At 32.9% G+C, this 15,622-nt stretch overlaps 1 non-coding gene across 1 annotated transcript; it reads left to right on the forward strand.

Annotated features, from left to right (window-relative positions):
- The first annotated feature begins 1,425 nt into the window (after window positions 1–1,425).
- On the forward strand, window positions 1,426–1,507 carry TRNAS-GCU. The gene has a single exon. It is a non-coding gene; the product is annotated as a tRNA-Ser (tRNA).
- Window positions 1,508–15,622: the final 14,115 nt, after the last annotated feature.

Genomic DNA, 15,622 nt, shown 5'->3' on the forward strand with positions numbered 1-15,622 from the left:
GAGCCGAATTTTTCTCTCCTTTGGGCCACCTATCTTTGGCTAGCTACTTCTTTTTTTTTTTTTTTTTTTTAATGGATTAAATTTTCACATTTGAAGAAGTTTTATTGATCGTGATGGTTTGTATCGTGATAAGTATTAAGTAACATATGAGAAACTGACGAGAATTTTTATATGTGATTTTAAAATTTGGAGATGAAGGTCAATTAGGTCTAAAATTTATGGATAATTTTATAAAAGCTGAGCTGTTATTGGTATTTTAAAATACCAATTGTTTAGATTGTTATGCAATTAAAAGTAATTGCAGTTTTTTTTTTTTTATTTGGAAGCAAATTGCTTTGGTTACTGCGATTCAAAGCATGACGATTTCTTATATTAATTTGAAGTTTAATGGTGACAATTATAAGGGTTGTTACAGAATAAAAAGTTGGGTTGTTATGAATGGATTGTCAAGTATAAAAATAGGTGTTTATTCTCTTTCGAGGTATAATCTTTCCACTTAATAGAATCCACTTTTGCTTCTACATCTTTATTCTATCATCTTTCCTTCGCCACTTCTACGTTGCCTCATACTGTTCTAAGCTTCTGTTAAAGAGTAAACTTTGACTAGAAGTTCATCATTATATCCTGGAGTCAGTCTGCTGTTGAACCTTTTTGCACCACGAAGATTCTTCCAGTAGGGGCGGAATTCTGATCTTAAGGACAGTGCTTTTGCATGTCTTGACGTTGCTGTATCGTTGTTGTTTCACTGTTGTTTCGTTGCTCTATTCATTGTTGTTTCACTATTGTATCGTTGTTGTTTTGCTGTTGTCTCTCAACTGTTCTTATGCTGTTTTGCTACTAATTTGTATTAAATTCAACATTTGACAGTTTGGATTAGAAAACATTTGAGGAAAGATGAGAGAAAGGGAGCGAAATTTTCAATCATAAGGGGTGTTTGAGATAGTTTTTGCGTACTTCAACTAATCCATCGAGACCCTAGAAGTATCGACCAGATAAGAGTCTTAGTGGTTACCCTCATTAATGCATGGGAGCAGTCAAACTCAAAAGAAGATCACGAAACCTCTTTTTTGCTATTTTACCATTAGGTCACCCAATGCTGATTAGTGATTTCAATCGTATTTATTGTTAACTACTCTTTTTTATAAAGTAAATTTTCTCATTTTAGGAAAGGGGTTTTGCTAAACTACATGTTTGTAATAATATACACTTTAACCAAAGCCTTTCAAAATTATTTTGAAACTTTTATCTTAAGGAATGTGTCGTTTTATGTAGATATTGATATGATAATGTCATATATGAGATGGGGACGATAATTTTGATATATGGTTTGTGATAATATATTGTAAAAATCTCTAATGGTGTATCAATTTATATATTAAACAAATTGAAATAAATATAATTTGTGAGGAAGTACAGCATTCCAGCGTCGCTTTGGCCGAGTGGTTAAGGCGTGTGCCTGCTAAGTACATGGGGTTTCCCCGCGAGAGTTCGAATCTCTCAGGCGACGTCATTATTCAGTTTTTTTTTTGGATTTAATTTATCTTTAATTTCTAACTTAATATGTTGTTTAATATAATATAATACTGACAAAGGGGTTTTTAAGTAACAATTTTATGCCTTTTATTATGAGACAAAAATATAAAATAAAAGCATGAATATTACTACATATTCAAATTGATGTGATATTATTATAATAATAGTTACATTATATATTTTTAATTACTTTAAATTATTTTTAATTAGCTTTGATTTGTTGTGGGCTTGTAGCTAAAAACATCACCAATAATTTACCCAAATCATGCCTTTAAGTTCATTAAAAAAAAAAAAAAAAAACTGATATCTACAGAAAGAAAGTATTCATAAATCATAATAATTAAATTCATTTATTTAAAACTAAAGTTTATCCAAGAATAAGTTTCCATGCTTCATAAATTGAACATGGATTTCAAGGCCTTTTAGGTGTGCATAATAGGCCTAGGAACATACATTTTGGGTGTGCATTATGGGCCACAAATGGCATACCTGTAAATTAAAAGTAATTATTCGGTTTATTAGGAAAAAAAAGAGAGGAATCATAAAAAGATTGCCCTCATACCCTAAATTCATCCAAAGAAAGTTAACACCCAAGGATACTTTAGTCATTTAATCTGACATATATTTATAAAAATAAATGGGGGAAAATTAGTAAAATTATATAAATTTCCAATTTAATTTAACACACTTGAACGACGATGAGGTTTAAGGGTAGTTTTTGATGATTTCTTGTAAAATGCCATAAAATTTAAGTATTAGCTAAACTTAAGGGGTATTTTATAAGAATCTCCCATTGGTATAAATATACGTTCCATCAAATCGACATACTTATTTTACCCTCACTCCCTAACTTCATCCAACAAAAATTAACGCCCAAGGATACTTTAGTCATTTAATCTGACATATATTTATAAGAACAAGTGAGAGAAAATTAGTAAAATTATATAAATTTCAAATTTTAATTTAATAAACTTACCTGACGATGAGGTTTAAGGGTAGTTTTTGATGATTTCTTGTAAAAATGCCACAAATTGGAATATTATCTAAACTTTGGGGTATTTTGAAAATCTCCCACCATTGGACTGACAGAAATAAATGTTCCATCAAATTGACATATTTAATTTATATAATTAATAATTATTTTTGCTCAAATAATGAACGGATGATTGACCAAGAAATTAATTATAGTACATAATAATAATATTTTTTCATTAAACTCCAAAGAATTATGATTTCGATTTGAAAAAAAAAAATTGATAATAATTTCTAGAATTTTAAGAATTATTCGGAACGAAATTTAATAAGAATAATAAAAAACACTCAAGGACTCCATGATGATTCCCATTCCTATGCAAAAGTTTCGAGCTTATTTAGTATATTATTTGAAATATGGGCTCCGTTTGGTTCACAATTTTGTGTTTTCGGGAAAAGTTTTTTGAAAAAAGTTAAAAAAAAAGTTAGATTAGGCGGGTATTACGATGTAGGATTTACAAATTGATAAAATACCCCCTATGTTTATTTTTTTACAAAACACCCCTTATAATAAAACATTAAAAGTTAACAAAAACACCCCCAATCCACCCTCAAATACGGACAACCGGCCACCACCGCCGGAGGGTGGCCGGAGTCGCCGTAACAAAAACATTGAAAATATTTAGGGGTATTTAATTGAATTAACAAATTTAGGGGGTTTAAAAAATGTTGAATAAAGTTGAATAATATTGTGAGTTTTTTGGTATTTTACTGTTTAACTTTTTTGGGAATACTAAAAGTAAGTATTCCCAAAATCCAACCAAACGAAGCCATGATGTTCTAAAAAACTATTTTAAATATGATATGATAATATTAAATCAAATAGGACAGAATTCTAGAATATGTTTGGAAAAAAAATTCTAAAATTTTTTTAATTATTTTTTAATCCTCCACATTTGTTAATTTAGCTAAACAATCACTTTCCCTCAATAAAAGTTTATAAATTAACAAAAACACCCCTATCTATCCAACCGACTGTCGGTAGTCGACCATCACTGTCGGACGGTACTCGACAGTTGCCAGAATGACGCACAACTGACTGGATCTGACCGGTTGTGCACCAATATGGGCTTTTCCGGCCAGATATGGTCGTCGTCAACATCTAGATCTCTAGTTGTAGATCTAGTCAGAAATGACCAGATCGACGCACTATTTGCAAGATCCAATCGATCGTGTGTCATTTTGGTAGCGGCAGCCAGCAATGACAGTGGACGATAGTTGTTGGAGGCCGACAGTGGCTTGGGTGGGTGGAAGTGTTTTTGTTAATTTATAAACTTTTTATCGTGAATGATAATTGTTAAATGTTTTGAGTTGGATATAATAAGATTAGATTTTGAATTGAATAGTCAATATTAAAACAAACACCTTTTTTACTGTTTAGGATATGATAGGATAATAGAAAAGTATTTCAAAAAATTAAACAAACGGGGGGTTCACTTTTTCATCTTAATTTGTTTGGAGCAAACTTTATAAATTTGAAAACTAGGGCTTCGTTTGGTTGGATTTTGGGAATACTATTTTTAGTATTCCCAAAAAAGTTAAACAGTAAAATACCAAAAAACTCACAATATTATTCAACTTTTTTTAAACCCTCTAAATTTGTTAATTTAATTAAATACCCCTAAATATTTTTAATGTTTTTATTACGGCGACTCCGACCACCCTCTGGCGGTGGTGGCCGACTGTCCATATTTGAGGGTGGATTGAGGGTGTTTTTGTTAATTTTTAATGTTTTATTATGGGGGTGTTTTGTAAAAAAACAAACATAAAAGGTATTTTATTAATTTGTAAATCCTACATCGTAATACCCGTCCAATTCAAATTTTTTTTAACTTTTTTCAAAAAACTTTTTTCAAAAACACAAAATTGTGAACCAAACGGAGCCTAGTTCTTCCTGACACCGGATAAAGAAAAGAAAGGCAAAATTCTATCAAATCGCCACTTGTATCTTCACTTTGTTTTTATATACAAAATTCAATAGACCCCCCATTTTTTAATGATATTCTTGTCTGGGCTCCAAGACAAGTTCCACCCAGGTACCCGACCTCGGTTGCTATTCTAGGTTCTAGGTCCGGGTTTGGTTTCAGTTCCTACACATACAGAAATTGGAACCGGACCCGCATAGTATCGGTTCCAATTATTTGGAACTAAAACCGACCATATGAAGGCCAATTTCGGTTCTACCCATTACCCATATGCTCACCCCTGTGAAAGTATAACAAAGTTAAATTAGTTACCTATCTCAATAAATAAAGCAATGAAATCTATATATCATGAATTAAAGTTATAAAAACTAATAAAAGATTAATATTTTACGTATGGGGAGGGTTTTGCCACTCCTCTTTTTAAGCACAAGTTTGTGTCATTTAGATTAAAGCAAAATTAATGGTTAGGATAAGAATGAGGTGAAAATTATATATTTATAACATTAAATGTGCATTTGGTTTAGGAAATGTTGTATTACTGGGAATGTTATATTAATTGAATGATAGATTATCTTGAAAATTATTAGAAATATTTAGGAAAATGTGTTTGGTTAAGAGAAATAAATTGTTGTGTATGTTATACAATTTATTAAATTGCCCTCTATTTTAAATATTAATATAATAGTATTTTTATTATTATTTTTACATTTCAGATGTAGCTAAAACACCTAACAATAAAAAAATTTAAAACTTAACAAAAACACCCCCACCCACCTCAAGCAACTGCCCGCGGCCTGTCACCATCGCTAGAGGTGGCAAAAGTGGAGATCTAGCTGTGAAACGACGGCCAAATATCTGGCCTTTCATGACCATATCTAATTGTTTTTGGCCATGGATCTAGAAACAACCTTCTCAGCGCACGGCCGGCCAGATATGGTCGGTTGTACCCCATTTTGTCACCGCCGACTAGTGATGGTGGCTAGATCCAACCACCACCCTTGGGTAATTTTTTTAAATTTCAGAGATATTTATGTCCTAAAAACTTTGTATATAAGAATAAAATAGTCAATTGATATTTTTGTATTTTTTTTTTTAAATAAAAGCATTATTGTCCTAAAATTTTATTAATAGGGGATAAAATTGTAACAAAAATAAGATTATCAAATAATCTTAAAATATTTGAGAAAACGAAGATAATCAAATTACTTCATATATTACCAACAGTAACTACTATTAGTGTTGAAAGATTACCGAAATTTTATATTACTTGACAATCAAATATGATAATTAAGTAATATAAGATGACATTACCTCAGTAATCTCACGTAATTATAACCAAACACGCCCTAATTTGTATCTATTATCTCTCCCTTATTTCTCAACGTAATATCTACCTTCAGTTGTTGTAAAAAACCTCAGTCCGTCATTAATTATACAAATCTCTCTCCCATAATTTATTTACCCCGTTAAACAAATGATCAAGTAATAGAGAGCCTCATGGCCGTCCAAAACAATTCACTTAATATATTCTTTTAAGGCTTTTGTTTAATTAATTAATTCATTAATAAAGTTTAAGTAATCAAATTGTCTAAAAATATCCTTACAAAAATTAAATTAATTAAATAAGTCATTAAATTATTTTTATTTTATTTAAAGGGACCATAATTCAAACTCGTTAAAGTTCTACACTCACCAAATTATCACAAAGTCATCATTTCATCCCAATAAATACCGAAGCACGCATTTTTCTAGTGAAAAATGATAAAGAATAAAAAGAAGAAGAAGAGGTCCGGCTTCCAATCAACAAAATAATTCTATGGGCTGTGGGGCAAAAGAGGAGTGGTGGCTATGGAAAATAGAAGAGGGATGAGTGAGGGTGGCCATGGAGAAAAGAAAGAGGAGTTTGTCTTTATAAAATGTATATGTATATATTTATACACGTATGTATGTATTTGTATATTTACTTTCCCAAAAGTGAACAAATCCTATATGACATACATATACAGGGATAGTTATTAACAGAGTAAACTACTTCTTCCCAACCCAAGGTTTATCTCAATGGCACTTTCTCACCCAAAAAGTTTAAAAATACAACTTTTCCACCTAAAGTTAATATTTTGTTACTACCCAAAGCTGATTATGGCGGAAAAAATTCTCTCTCTCACCACCACTAGAAACTTCGATATCATTTCTACAAAGCCCCTCTCACTCTGGCATATGATTTCTCGCCAATTGTCAACCACCGTAAAGCTAAAGTTTCAGTTTTTAGCGGATTTTTGACTGATTCCGACAGCAAATATTCAATTGGTCACTACCATTCGATCCACCGGCCTTCACTCTATAAAACCTCTCTTACCCTGATTCCTGGTAACTCATCGAATGTCAGTTGAGAAAGTGAAGTGTATTTTGGATATTAGCGAAATATAAACTTTGAGTGGAAAAGAGGTATTTTGAAACTTTTTGGGTAGGAAATTGCCACTAAGGCAAACCTTGGGTGGAAGAAGGTAGTTTACTCTTACTAATACTAGACCTTTATGCTATCAATATTAATTCAGGATCCTTCATTGTTTAGACTTTTTCGATAATTTTAATAAAAGGAGGGTATAAACATAAGAATAATACTACGCTAATAAATAAATCTCATAAACCCGACATGGTACCAAGTTGACATTACCACGTCAACTGACGACTTTGACTAAACATGAAAGACCGTTCCTTAGGAAGGAACTATCGTTAATTCATAAGAAACGGTTGTTCCATTCATAAAGAACGGCCGTTCCTATAAGGAATGGTTGTTCCTTATGAATGGAACAATTATTCCTTATGAAATAGCCGTTCCTTCTTATGGAATGGGTGTTCCATATGGAACAGTTGTTCCTTATGAGAACGATCGTTCCTTATGAGGGAACGACTATTCCTCCCTAAGAATAGTCGTTCATTTATAAAGAATGACCGCCCCTTATAAAAAAACAACCATTTGTCCTTAGGAAAGGCCGTTACTTCATACCCATTCCATAAGGGAAGGAATGACCATTTTTTAGAGAGGAACATCCATTTCTTCCCGTAGGAACGACCGTTCCTTTCATGAACGGTCGTTTCTTGGGCTTTGTTAAAATCATTTTATGTTGAGTGTGGTCGGAGTTGTCAATTCAACTAATACATGAGCGTTTGTGAGAGAAGTTTGTTAACCTATTTTTATTATAAATATAAATTAACCTGGGTTAAATAATTAATATTTAATGAGAATATTAAAAAGTAAAAAAAAAAAAAAAAATCCTGTACCCCAAACACCACCACGCCTACAGCGCTAATCCCACTCTATCCCCCATTCCCGGTCCCACCTAACCTCTATTCCGTTGAATCCCACCCAATGTCACAGCCTAGTGCGCCTGCCCCCACACCGTAATAGGGTGGTGCGATTTCTTTATTATTGTTGGTGGTGGTTTCTTAATGGTGTGGAGTCTTACAATTGATGGATGTTTTTGTTTTGATGTTGATTTGTGATATGCGTTTCCAAAGATTGATGGTGGCTGGATTTGATTCAAACATATTTATGTATAGTGACTGGTTTGATTTCGTTTGTTTGATTTGTGTTTCTAACGGCTGTTGTGGTTAATTTGGGTTTGTTTGTGTAATCTGCAAGGGTTTTTTCTTCTCAAGGGTTCTTTGTGAAATTGGGGTTTTTGCCCGTTTGATGAAATTAGGGCATTTTAGAGGTTGATTCTTGAAATTGGCACCCAATGTCACAGCCTAGTGCGACTGCCCCCACACCGTAATAACGTGGTGTGATTTCTTTATTATTGTTGGTGGTGGTTTCTTAATGGTGTGGAGTCTTAGAATTTGATGGATGTTTTTGTTTTGAGTTTGAATTTTGGTAACCCTAAATCAACTCAGATATCTCACTCACCCACTCGTAACCGCCATCTTCCATCTGAAAATCTGGGGTGATAAGACAAACCTTCTATTGTTCATTACTATAGATTTGCGTTTCGAATCTATTACAAGGTTGATGGAGACTGGATTTGATTCAAACTGTGGTGGTTGCGTTTGGTTTCCTTTGTTTTTGATTTGTTATACGTGTTTCCAAAGATCGATGGTGGCTGGATTTGATTCACATATATATAAAGCGATTTGATTTGTGTTTCTAATGGCTATGTAATCTGCACGGTGTGGCCGGCGCGTCGATTCCTTCATCGGAAACTACCCCGTCACCACCTTTCTTCTCATCGTCACCTCCTCTCCGAAACCCCCAATAGCCCTAACACCGCTCACTTGCCTATCTCTGCCCTCCTCTCTAGGGTTTGTTTCTTCTCAAGGGTTTGTTTCTTTGTGAAATTGGTAATTGCCCCTGCGCGCACACCGGTGACCCCATCGTCGGATTTTGGAGAGTTGTTGGGTTTGTTTTTTTACTGTGATGGAATTGATTGAATGGTGGGTTGATTGATTAAAAAAATTAGACTTATGGAGGCGGTGGAGTTGGTGGTGGTGGTGGTTCTGGCCACGACGGAGGCTAAGAAGAGAAGAGTAAGAATGGGTGTTTGGAGGTAAGAATGTGGTGGAGGAGTTGTTTCTGGAATGGAAGTCAGAATGTTTGTTGGGGTAAGAATGGTGTGGAGGTGAGTTAAATCAAGTGGTTTTTAAATGTAAGACTGGACACGGTTTTAGTTGAGACCAATTTGTCATTGCCAAGCTTGAAGTTTGCTTCCTCTTGGAATTATGTCAAGGGTCGCTACTTCAGGTTTGGTTTAACCTATATTGTCATGTAAATATGTATTCGATTGAATTTGCTTCATACTTGACCTAAAATATGATTTTGCAGGAACTCATGCAGAGCCACCAGCTCTGATCGCTCTACCACCTCCCCAACAGACACCAAAATCCTCCTCCAGCTGTGGTGGATCCTCCAACACCTCCTCCTCCAAGTGGGTCCGAAAAATGGTATGCATGAGATGGTGTTCTATATGATAATAACTAATTATCAGTTTTGTCAATTATACATCAGTTACGATCAAAACAAAATCAATAGGCCCCGTTCGGTACCTTATTTGAAATATAATATTCTTAAAAACTATTATGAATAAGATATGATAGGATTCTGGGAAAACATTTAGATTATTTTTTAACTCCTCACATTTGTTAATCTCCCTCACAAAAAAAGTTTATAAATTAACAAAAGCACTTCCATCCGCCCAACTGACGGTTAACAGTTGGTCACCACCGTCGTACGGTGGCTGGAAGTCATTGGAATAACGCACGATTGACTGGATCTGGCCGGTCGCGCGTCGATCCAGCCTTTTCTGACTAGATCTATTGTTTATTTGGCTGAAAACTGCTAGATTCATGATGGATTTGGTTGGAAACGTCTAGATTCGGTCGATCGTGTGCCGTCCTGGTGGCGATTGGTGATCGGCAGTGGTTGTTGACAAGAGATAGTGATTTGAGTGTTTTTGTTAATTTATAAACTTTTACCGTGAAATGTAATTGTTAAATATTTTAAATTAAATAAACTATGATTGAATTTTGAATTAAATAGTTAATATTAAAACAACTCTCTTTTTATTATCAGGATATGATAATATAATAGATTTTTAAAAAGTTAAACAAACAGAGAATATTATCCTTTTTAAATAATGCAAATATTACATTACAATACAATATACTTAACATACAATTTGTAATATATATATATATATATATATATAGAGAGAGAGAGAGAGAGAGAGAGAGAGAGAGAGAGAGAGTATATTTTAAACAACATTTACGTTATCTTATCCCATACACGTAGTACAACTTTGTTTTCATTTGATATTTGGTATCTACTCCATAGTAGCCGTTAACTTTGCCTGCTATCCTTATCCTTTCAGCCATTAAACAATGAGTGATGCTATGAGTACTAATGGATGAGTACTAATATGTGTACTAATTAAAGCATAGTATCCATACTATGCACATAATACGGGTACTATACTTTAGTTAGTACACATATTAATACTCATCCATTAGTACCCAAAGTATTATTCTTAAACAATACAGAACGCTTCTGTTTTTTATTCATTGGATTCCTTTACGAGGCTTTTGCTTTTGGATTCCCTATAAACAGACTGCGAAAGCCCAAAATAAATAGTAATTAATTTCACTTCTGAGGGAGTTATTTAGGGTTTGTAGCTGCTTCATTTACCCATTGAAAATGGCCAGAGTTATATATAATAGATGTTCTTTCGTATCACTTAAACCCTAGGCTTTTAAGCTGGAAACCCAACTCAAGATGAACACTCCAGAAAATCCGCTTTTCCAGTAAAAGTTTCTCCTCTAAATTTCTCCCTTTGCCAAATGTGCCTAGAACTTCATATCAAGCTCTGTATTTGGTTGATCTTCTGTTCATCAATCAATCGTTTATCATTCTCCCAAATGCGAATTCCAGGTATTCCACAAATAGTTATGTTGACTGGGTTTGTTTTTTTTTTTTTTTCACATTCATCCTAAATTTAAAATACTTTTTATTTATTTATTTATATTTCATATTATCACCTATTTTCTAATAAGTAAGTCAGATTTTTTAACTTTTAAATGAAATCTGAAACAAATGTATAGCTTAAATCATCTAAAATATACATTTATCTCATAATGAATATAAATATTTTATAGCCTTGACTCGAATCAAGTTAATTGAAACAAAAAATAACCAGTTGGGTATCTCTACTTTCGGAATCCAGTTTTGGCCATCCCATATCGATTAGTCACGTTTAAGCCAAATTAGTTTATAAGAATGACTAGTGCTCTCATTCAATGAAGTTTTGTTGGATGAGGAGTTAGACCCAAGTCTAACATTGACCATATTTTTTTTCATAGCGCCAATTTATCTAGATTTTAAAGAGAAATATGAGGTCAATGAATATTTTACTTTAAGATCTGGCCAAGAGACCTGGGATTGTCTAGAGAATGGCTTAAATGATGATTGAGATTGCATTTGGTGTGTATCGATTTGTATTTGTGGTGTGTTTACTAAATTTTAAACTTGAAATGGGAATTTTAAATTTTGGACACTCGGTATGACCGGCCGGTCACATCGGGACCTAGAAACTTTGTCGGGTTTCACCTTTTTTCTTGAATCTCTTAATCAAATTAGCATTTTATAATAAAAAAAATCAGAAAAAATATGTTTTTTATTGAGTTTTATCTTGGACCATTTTTTTATCTAAAAAGATTATGTTTTATTTATTTATTGAGAATTAAGAGCTTCTGTTATATGCTTTTTATTTCAATTGTTAACGAAATTTTCCTATTATTGTAGCAGGCAAACTACATGTCTCGGTTATTAATTGTTATAAGGTCTGTTGGGCATGCCGTATTGTATTTGATAAAATGATTTTATTAAATCAAATAAACATATATAATATAGCTTGAAAATCAAATGATTATTTTTATAATTTACAACAATCCCAAACGCACTTTTAAAACTCCAACAGCTTAAACATATGGGACTTGCATCTAAGTACATTCAATTTTTTCCTGATTCCTCATTCTCTATGTACCTTAACTATATTGTACGTCAACAGAGCTAATGCCAAACCTTACACATCCATCTTATGAAAATAGCAAGAAAAACCATAGGATAAACGTAGACAAAAGTGGCTTTTGAAATTTTGTAACTATGCATGATAATCGAGAATATAACAATTTGAAAGACAAAACATGAAAAATCAAAAGCTATCTACTTATCAAATATACACTATGCAGATTAAAAGAAGAAAAGGGAAAAGCCAAAAGCCAATATTCCAACTTCTATACCATGCCGATGCTTGGACTTTGCTCAGGAGCTGACATCGGTGAAGCAGGCACAATCTTGTTGCTAGCCATTATTCTTTGTGATTGAGATTCATTAATGTTCCTGTTCCTGAAATTAAGTTTCTTAAAGCCTTGATAAGACAAAAGAGCATAGTGAAGAGAACAAAGTAGAAAGATGATGGACAAAACGACTGGGAGACTTATTGCTATTATATGAACTACGATGTTTGGGTTTGGGTCAGGATGTTTTATCACTGTCAGAGTTACCCACACTAAAAAACCCACAAAGGCTGCAGCTGTAATTGATATTATTCCAAGATAAATAGATGTTATCATCATGAAATGGTGTGACTGAGAGGAATTGAAGAAAGGAAAAATAATAATGAAAATAGTTTTCTCATGTTGGCTTGAGTTTGAAGGGTGCCGGAGGATCCAGGAATGAGAATTTCTTGGAACTGTAGGATAAAAATTCTCGATAAAAATTCTCTTAGTAATCTTCTTTTCGATGAATTCAAGTTGGACTTAATTGTAGAAATTTACAAGAGAACTTTGTGCATGATAGCAATAGTTATCGTTTTTAATTCAGAATATATGTGTGTGTGTTTTTAGTAATTATATAATATATATAATGAAATTTGCAAAAAGTAGTTAAGAAAAATCTGCTCTGTAATTTTTTTTTAAAGAAGATGAAAAAACACTAATTAATCATAAAGAACTCTGTCAACGAGTTTTGTAGCTTGGAAACATAGTAGTTTTAGACTCTTTCCATTGAAAGTGTTTTGCTTATGGAGGTGCTACTATAAGAAGATGAGTAATGCTACAGTTATCGAAGGGTGTGCATCGAATGATGTGACAAAATCCTAACTGTTGATTCATTATAAGTTAATATTAATTAACGGTCAGGATTTTGTCACATCATTCGGTGTACAAATTCGATGTATAACTTTCGATAACTCTATCATTTTCCTAAGAAGATATAATATCCTAAATATACGAAAAATAGAGAAAAAAAAGTTAGAGTAATATTATATTCACAAACACTTCTCACTAATTTTCTCTTACAAATGCAACGTATCAACTTGCAATTGATTAGCTCGCCTGGGTCTTATCTGCCCAACAATGGATCCCGCCTGATCTAATCAATTGCGAGTTGCCACATAGGGTTAGTGAGAGTTGTTAATAAGACTAGTATTATTGAAAAAATTATAACCATACACAAGAACACCAAATTTATGCCGGTTGGTAAATACTTGTCAACATGTAGGATATGATCAATCAACAAGAAAAATTTATATTAATAATTTATGAGTTTAAGTGCTTAAGTTTAATCTCAAACCTAAGCTATGAAACCTTTGTACATCTCTCTTAGCTTCCTCAAATCCTTGATAATTAATTCTTTATATAAATTTATTCTCTTATTTTTCATAAATCTCTAACCTTGCAGGTTATGCTACAGTAGCACATGATGACTCCAAAAACACGCCATACAGTTTTGCACGAAGCCTAATATATCTATATCAAGATAATATTTTTTTCTAATCGCAATATTGTCCTTCCAAAAATATGAACTTTAAGCCAACATTTATGAGTGGTAGCCATGAGCCTAATACTATAAGAAAAATCTTATGTTTATAACCTAATCTCACAACCTTTTCATAGGGGACAACTGTTCCTTTTGAAGGAACGACCATTCGTTTCTCGTAGTGCTTTAGATGCTTTGGGTATGGTGGGGTTGACGTAACAGTATAAATCTGAAGGAATTACCGTTCCTTCACAATGAACAGTAAGAACAATCATTTCTTCATAAGGAATGACTGTTCTTAAAGAACAACCAAAGGAATGGCTATTCTTAAGGAACAACGTTGTTCCTTGAGGATCAACCATTCCTTATGAAAGGAATGACTGTTCCTTCATAAGGAATGACCATTCTTTTTGTGAGAAACGACCATTCCTTTATAGAGAACGGCCGTTCCTTATAAAGAAACGATTATTTATTTGGTCTAATCAAAATTATTTTGTGTCTTGGGTGTGGTGGAGTTGACGTAACAGTGCCAACTCAACTATCACGCCTGGGTTGTAAGAGAAGTTTGTGAGAATAGGTTGTGGACATAGCATTACTCATACTATAAAGCCAATAACAACTCATCGTTAGGTATTAGAATATTCACTCAATCTTCAATGTGACATATTGGTACATTGCAAGCATTGCTTGAACTTTTCCTGTAACTATTTCAAGTCTTTTATGGTAATTCATTATTAAAAGAGATCATGAATTCATGATTAACGAAGAATTCATGATTAATGAAATAAACTGCTTTGTGGACTATCTTTGTCTAAAACACAAACAGATAACCATTCCCTGAGTGACCGAGTAGTTTAATAAGAGATTTTTGGGTGTATTACTTAAGAGATCTTGAGTTCGAATCCCTCATTGAGTGCTAATAGGGGTGGCCATTGGAGGTTTATCTAGCCATTAATTTCAGGACTCCGAAAGATTAGTTGAGATACGTGTAAACTAACCCGAACACTCCTTATCACAAAAAAAAAAAAAAAAAAAAAAAAAAAGAAGAAGATAAACTAGGCAACCCAATATGGATTCTTGTGAATTGTGATATCAGCACATTCATTAAAAATTCTAATCATTTAGCCTCGACAACACCATTATTTGTTCAATTGCCTTTTTGATCTAGATTCTTTTACATTAAACTATGAATTCATTCTCATATACTCTCTACAATTGTCAACTTTCAAATTTCTAGCCCATAGCCTTATTTATTGAGCAAATTTAGCACCACTAAACTTGGTCATAGAATCTCTTAACCAACAATGGGTTGAGCGAGTGGTAAAAGCTTAGGGTCAAGGGGTTTGCTCCTCCTATGGTCTTAGTTGGAATCATAAGAACGGTTGCTAATATTGTTAGCTACGGACCGTAGGACTTGTCCTATTTCGAAAGCCTTGTTCAGGGTTAAAGGACTAGTTGAGGTACGCGTAAGCTGACTCAGCAACCGCTGGGGGATACAAAAAAAAAAAAAAAAAAAAAAAAAAAAACTTGGTAATAGATGATTTTTTTTACCGCAGGGCACCCAACATTCTATCTGAACAAAATTTGGGTTTTATTTATATATATAGATTACCCATATAATTAATACTTTAAAACTTAAAAACAAGTTCTCGAGCTTATGTACTAATATATTAAAATAAGTGTAAAACTTAATCACATACATGGTATAAATTGAATAAATTTTCATACATTATTTGTACATTATAAAAGTCAAGTTCATCTTTCACTCGAGCATAATCCTAAGAAATCTATAATACGTACATACTATTTTGAATAATCATAAATA

The sequence above is a fragment of the Pistacia vera genome, unplaced genomic scaffold (assembly GCF_008641045.1).
Source record: "Pistacia vera cultivar Batoury unplaced genomic scaffold, PisVer_v2 Contig829, whole genome shotgun sequence".
In the NCBI taxonomy this organism is placed as follows: Eukaryota; Viridiplantae; Streptophyta; class Magnoliopsida; order Sapindales; family Anacardiaceae; genus Pistacia; species Pistacia vera.